The sequence below is a fragment of the Hemibagrus wyckioides genome, linkage group LG02, assembly GCF_019097595.1.
Source record: "Hemibagrus wyckioides isolate EC202008001 linkage group LG02, SWU_Hwy_1.0, whole genome shotgun sequence".
Taxonomy (NCBI): Eukaryota; Metazoa; Chordata; class Actinopteri; order Siluriformes; family Bagridae; genus Hemibagrus; species Hemibagrus wyckioides.
The window spans coordinates 23,422,575-23,428,698 of NC_080711.1; positions in this window are offsets into that span (position 1 = coordinate 23,422,575).

The window sequence follows — 6,124 nt, forward strand, 5'->3', positions numbered from 1 at the left end:
CAGACGGAGGATAAAAGATGCGGTTTGTTTAGCCGCCACCTGAGTGTGTGTTTTCATGCTGCTCTCTTTCGAAATCACACTCGCTCCGTGTGCTGCTGCGTGATCTAGTGCTTAGTGCTTTGGCTAAACTGTTTGCTTGTCTCTCGGACTCACGTTGCGTCATGCTGTTACTGTCGCACGTGTGTTAAGCGAGGCATCTGTTTGGGTTCGAGAGCAAGCAGGGTAAAATGGAACAATGTTTTATCCCAGAATTAAGCCTATACAGAGTGCTGAGACAGCTAAATTGCTAACTGGCTACATTTTGTCTTGTTTATCAGCCTTCATTGATTAACACAAACAGAGTAGGAATGCTAATATGATTATAGCATCTTAGTTTAAAAATATTAGCATCAACAATGGAGTCTGATTAAAATGTCAGGATTTTTTCTGGTTCCTGCATGTTGTCAAAACCACAGTAAAGTCCGAGAAGGAAATCCACTCCGAGTTCCAAGATGACGGCTTGTTTTGCACTTGTCAACAGATATCTCGGCGTGTGAGGCGACGTCGGCGTTTGGCCCGGGCATGGCCGCGGTTCTGGCAGCAGGATATAGGTCACGCTTCCTCAAAATAGCCGTGAAGCCGGAGGCAGGAGGAACGGCAGTGACCTGGTGAAACAGTAACTCTGTGTGGCAGGCGCCCACGTCCCTGTGTGCTCTCTGCGGTGTTTCTCCCGAAACACTCGACTAGACGCTGACATTTCAGGACTCCTGCGTCTCACCGACGTGACCGAGAGTACAGTAAGATCTACAGGGCCGAGTCCACTCCAGAGAACTAGAAAAGAAGCTAATGAAATTTTTCATTTATGGGAATATCGTGTTCTTAAGAGCTGTTCTGACAGGATGTCTGACAGGAATTTAAGTTTTATTGATAAATGTTGCTAATATTCAGTGCTAACACTGGCAAGCAGGTTTAAAGATGAACTAATCTGACAGGATTTCTGAGAGGGATTTTAAGTTATATTAAAAAATGTTGCTAATATTCAACTCATCTGACAGGATTTTTGAAAGGATTTTGAAAGATTTTGCTAATATACACTGGTAATACTGAATATTTTATATTGTATTAATAAATGTTGCTAATATTTAGTACTAACACTAGCTAACGAATTAACGCAGGCTGTCCTGAAACAATTTCTGAGAGGATTTTTAAGCAATTTTGATAACTGGTGCTAATATTAGTGCTAACACTGGCTAGCAAATTAACACAAGCTGACCCGACAGGATTTCTGAGAGGAATTTAAGTTTTACTGATAAATATTCAGTGCTAAGACTCACTAGCTGATTGACATAAACTGACCTGACAGGGTTTCTGATTTTTAAAAAAAATATATTAATAAGTTATATAGATAGATTTTGCAGTGCTAATGTTAGCTATCTAGTTTAAAACAAGCTACGCTGACAGGATTTCTGAGAGGATTTTCAAGCTCTTTTGATAAATGTTGCTAATATTAGTACTAAGACTAGCTATCAGATATACACAAGCTGACCTGACAGGATTTCTGAGAGTATTTTAAAAAATATTTTGATCAATATTGCTAATATTCAGTTCTAGTTTTAGCTAGATCATTAATCCAAGTTGACCTGACAAGATTTCTGACAGGATTTTAGAGGTGTATTGATAAATATTGTGTGTATTGTGCTAATATTAATTAGCACAAATTATTCTTATATACATTTTTGACAAATTCCCACACACACTAAAATGTTATGCACAGTGTTATATGTGTATATGTATATTTAAGCTAATTTCTGTTGACAAATATGTTCACAAATCTATTCACATTCTTAAAATAAATAAATAATATATATATATTTAATAAGGCTACATTTCAAGCCATCAGTACAAAAGGCGTATCCTTTTAATCTCAGGCAAGCTGCCAACGGTTCATTTCAGAGAGTAAGACTGTATATTATCCTGTAAGCGTCCTCGATTTCAGCAGGAAGCTGTGCCAAGACTACATGGGTAAATTAGGTTGCACTACATGATGACATGAAGGCCATCTGTCGCCCAATTATCGAACAGACACTGCCATCCAGTGGAAACAGGGTGAACTCGGTCAAAGCTTCGGAGGTCATCATGCATAATAGATGCCATTCATTTCAGCTACATAATTAGCGTCTGATCCGTTCAATGGGACAACACGACCAAGGACCAACAAACTTCCTGATGACCCATTTTTAAGTCCCTGAGACACTTAATCTGCAATAAAAGTGAGAAATTAGACATACCGCTGTCTAAAAGACGAGTAGCGGCAATCGCTATAAACCCTGGAGGAACTGGAGATAGCTGTTAGCATGAACAGCTATTTATGTCATTAGGTTGTACTGAACAGTAAATTTCCAACAAAGTAAAGAATAAAGTTATCCCTGGGTGTTTGTAGAAGCAAACCATTCTAGAAATGCTAGCCATGCTAACAACCTTGACTCATTTTGGTTCATAAACAAACAAATAAACTCCTATTTTTGAACAAACGTGTCAGGATCAGAATTTGGCTTTTCTCTGAGAAAAAAGTGATTGTAGAACAAAATACTGCAATTTTGCGCTACAACAGTACATTTGTGCTACAATAACCTGCTAGCTAATCATGAATTTCATGAAGATTTAGCATGAAAACGAGCACATGAGTGCACATGAATGCCTAGCATGAACTAGCTTGCTAGTTAATTATAGATAAATACAGCATGATGGTGGAAATGAGGAAAATTTGTGAGGAAAGAAAGCAAACGTTAGGCTACAATTAAAGCTTATTTACACGTAGCATCAACCGCTAAGCCAACCATCATGCATTCTATCATACTGAGGAACATTTTGAAACTCTGTCAAGATTTACATAGAATAGATTAGACTAATTCTGTCATTTGGGAAATTTCAGTAAATAAAGATTGAATTCTAGCGTGACAGGCAGATATCTGACACGCTCATGAGGTGGTTTCATCTAAACTATGTCAGGATCCAGAGGCGTAGCTACAGGACAAGAAGCAGGAGAGCAGGCCTCAGGCTCTGGAGCTGTCTCGTGCAGGTGATGGTAAGAAGTTAGGACAGAAAAGTTGAGAAAGTGCTGGAAGAAAAATAAACAGGTAGCATGACATGAGGTAAGTGGTGGAGAAAATGACAAATGAATTACTAGGCTAACAGTAAGCTAGTTTAGTGCTATGTTAGCTGACCTTTTGCTTGATTTTTGGCTGAAAATAATGGATTATCCTTTGCGCAGCTTATTGTTAGCTACATTTATAGTCTGATTTATAATAAGAGTAAATTAGCAACTAAATTAGGAACTAGCAATACAGAAGCAGCTGGTTAGCATGTTGGTTTTGGATGATATTATTGCTTAAGTAAACATTATTAGCACTTGTCTATTGGTTAGCATATAGATGGTAAAAAAAAACCACTTGACATCCCAAATTTGGCCAGGACCAGAACCCCTGATGAGATTCTACCAGGGATAAAATCAATCCTATCCGAATAGAGGTATATTCACACCAGCTGAGGCGTTTTCGAGCAGCTCCTGACGTTTCTCCTTGACGTTTTCTCGTTGATATGCTAATACGCTGCGAGAGGTAAGCTCCGGCACACACTTAAGCTGAGAGGTACGTTTTTTTTTTTCTTCCCTGTTGTCACTTCCAGCTGAAGTCTGCAGTGACATCACATCACACACACACACACACACACACACACACGCTAACTCATCAGCATGCCACCGCTAAGAATCACTCTCTCTCTCTCTCTCTCTCTCTCTCTTTCTATCTTTTCACTCTTCTCTTTCTCGACAAGATCCATTGCTCAGTGCCTCATCGCGCCCGACGTTTGCCTTTGATGCCAATCATTTGGTTTATATGGTCAGTCAGGAGAATATTGACGGAAAAAGCAGCGATAAAGCCTCGTTCAGAGTCCAGCGAGGATGAATGGAGCTGACTTTATTGGCCTTATCAGGGCCCTACAGGCACACCTGATACGTCCTCTTCACTCTCAAGGGCACGGGCTTCTTCTCAGCCTCTCCGTGGCTAATTGTGTCCGACGAGAGCCGGCGTTTTTTAAGGACTTTAAGTCAACAAGGCAATCCTGGGCTTTTGTGATCACTCCTTCCTCACGTCTCAAGTCACCCGGAGATGAGGACAGAGGAGTTTCCACAATGGGCTTGTAATACGGATGAAATTGAAAGGAGGAGTGTGCTTGATAGTGGTGAAGAAGAACACTTAGAAGGTTAGAACAGGAAGCAAACAGCACAGCCCGTACACACAGTCGCTTCCTGTCAAACGTCCTTTCAGTTCAATTGAACGATATAGTAATCATTTCTCACCCGGGGAACTCCGTGTGCTTGGATCGGTTTATCTAATGAAGAGAGGGTTCATTTCAAAATCCAGTTTGTATTACAGATTACAGAGATTCACTTGATTTGACAGTAACAGGGAGACGGCAAAATGAAAAAGCGCTCTTTAAAACTTTAAACACCTTCCTACAGAAACATTTGTTAACATTGTTAACATAAACAGCAGACATAAGCTGTCATAAAGATGACATGTCCATTTTAACACAGTTTTTCATTGCCATGATGATATGTAATAATATAACTGACTTTCTGTTTATTACACAGTTATAACAACTTTATCTGTATTTGGAATTCAATCAAATCCCAGATTTATTTTAAAGAAATCTCGGAATTCATCGTTTCTGGATTCTTCGGATTGGGAAAACGGACCACAATGACTCCCTTCAACATAAAAACCTAAAAATTACACCGATCCTTAGTGATGGTTATAACTATAGCAGTCGTTACATTGTTATAACAGTATTCCGACACAAGCTTTGTATTTATCCGTTTTGATATCCGTCAGTTGACATGTCGTCGTGCTGCTTTGAAAGTTGTCATAGCAGCAAAAGAAAAAGTGTTCATGACAGCAGACCTTGGAACAAAGTCGAAATAGGTTTATGTCACCTGACATAGCTGTCATAAACATGTCATACTGCTCATACAGTCACGAGCCATGATGACAAAACAGCAAACTCTGCCAAAATATTAGCGAATAAAATGGTTGAATACAGGTTTTTATGTTGTAAATGAGTTGTAAATGGCTGTAAAATGTGTGTGTGGGGTCAATAAGACGTATAGTGTTCAGCGCTAAATATACACAGCGTCGGAGCACGGAGCTGCTGAAATATTAGAAGCTGGGCTTCATTGATTAGCGTCGGGTTTTGGTAACAGGCATCTGATTTTCGAGACCTTGCGCATTATAGACCGGACCATTAAAGAAGAAGAAGAGGTGTAATTTCTTTTCAGCGTTCAGATATCAGGATCGTCAGTGCAACTTAAAAAGTTGAAGGTCTCCTAAAGATCATTTTTCTTGCCTTTTTTTTAAAAACCTCATCAAAAAATGGTGCTTGATGGTGGGATGGAGCGGCGGAGGAGACAGAGCCTGGAGGAGAAGCCGATGGTGGAATTGTCCTGTCACTGGATGGATTGACTCATTCTTCCCAGCACAGAGGGACCTCTAACAACTACTTGTCTCCTTCTGATTATATCTCCCCCAACAGATTATTGAGTTAGAGACTCCGACTTTGACCTTGGCTAAGTGCTCCGCCGAGTCAGATCTGAGCTTCTTTTTTTTCCTCGCATGGGTATTAACCCTAGTTTTTCATTTCTCCTCACAGCGATGATGATTTCTTCAGATTGATCGGTGTATCATATATACATTATGTATAATACCATTTTTGTGCTTTGAATGAAAATGAATGTTTTTTAACAAAACCCATGCATATCCTAGAGACCTTTAACATTTAAGGAAGAAGCCTCCAGTATCAGGGACAGGGGAAAGTCTTCCAGGAATTTTATTATCAACATGAAACATTAAAGGTAACTCATAATGGATAGAAAGTAAATAGAAAGCTAGAAAATATTCCGCTTTTATATTTAAGCTTCTGTCCAATCAGAAGAGAGAATTGACACGTCTTCCTGTGCGAGAGCATGTGTCCTTGGAGGAAGGTGTGTAGGTAAGTGGCAGATGGTGTTTTAGTGACAGCGCTATTGTCTCTGACATTACGCTGAGAGAGACAGAATACAGCCTTCGGAGGCATCCGTCTGTCCAGGAGA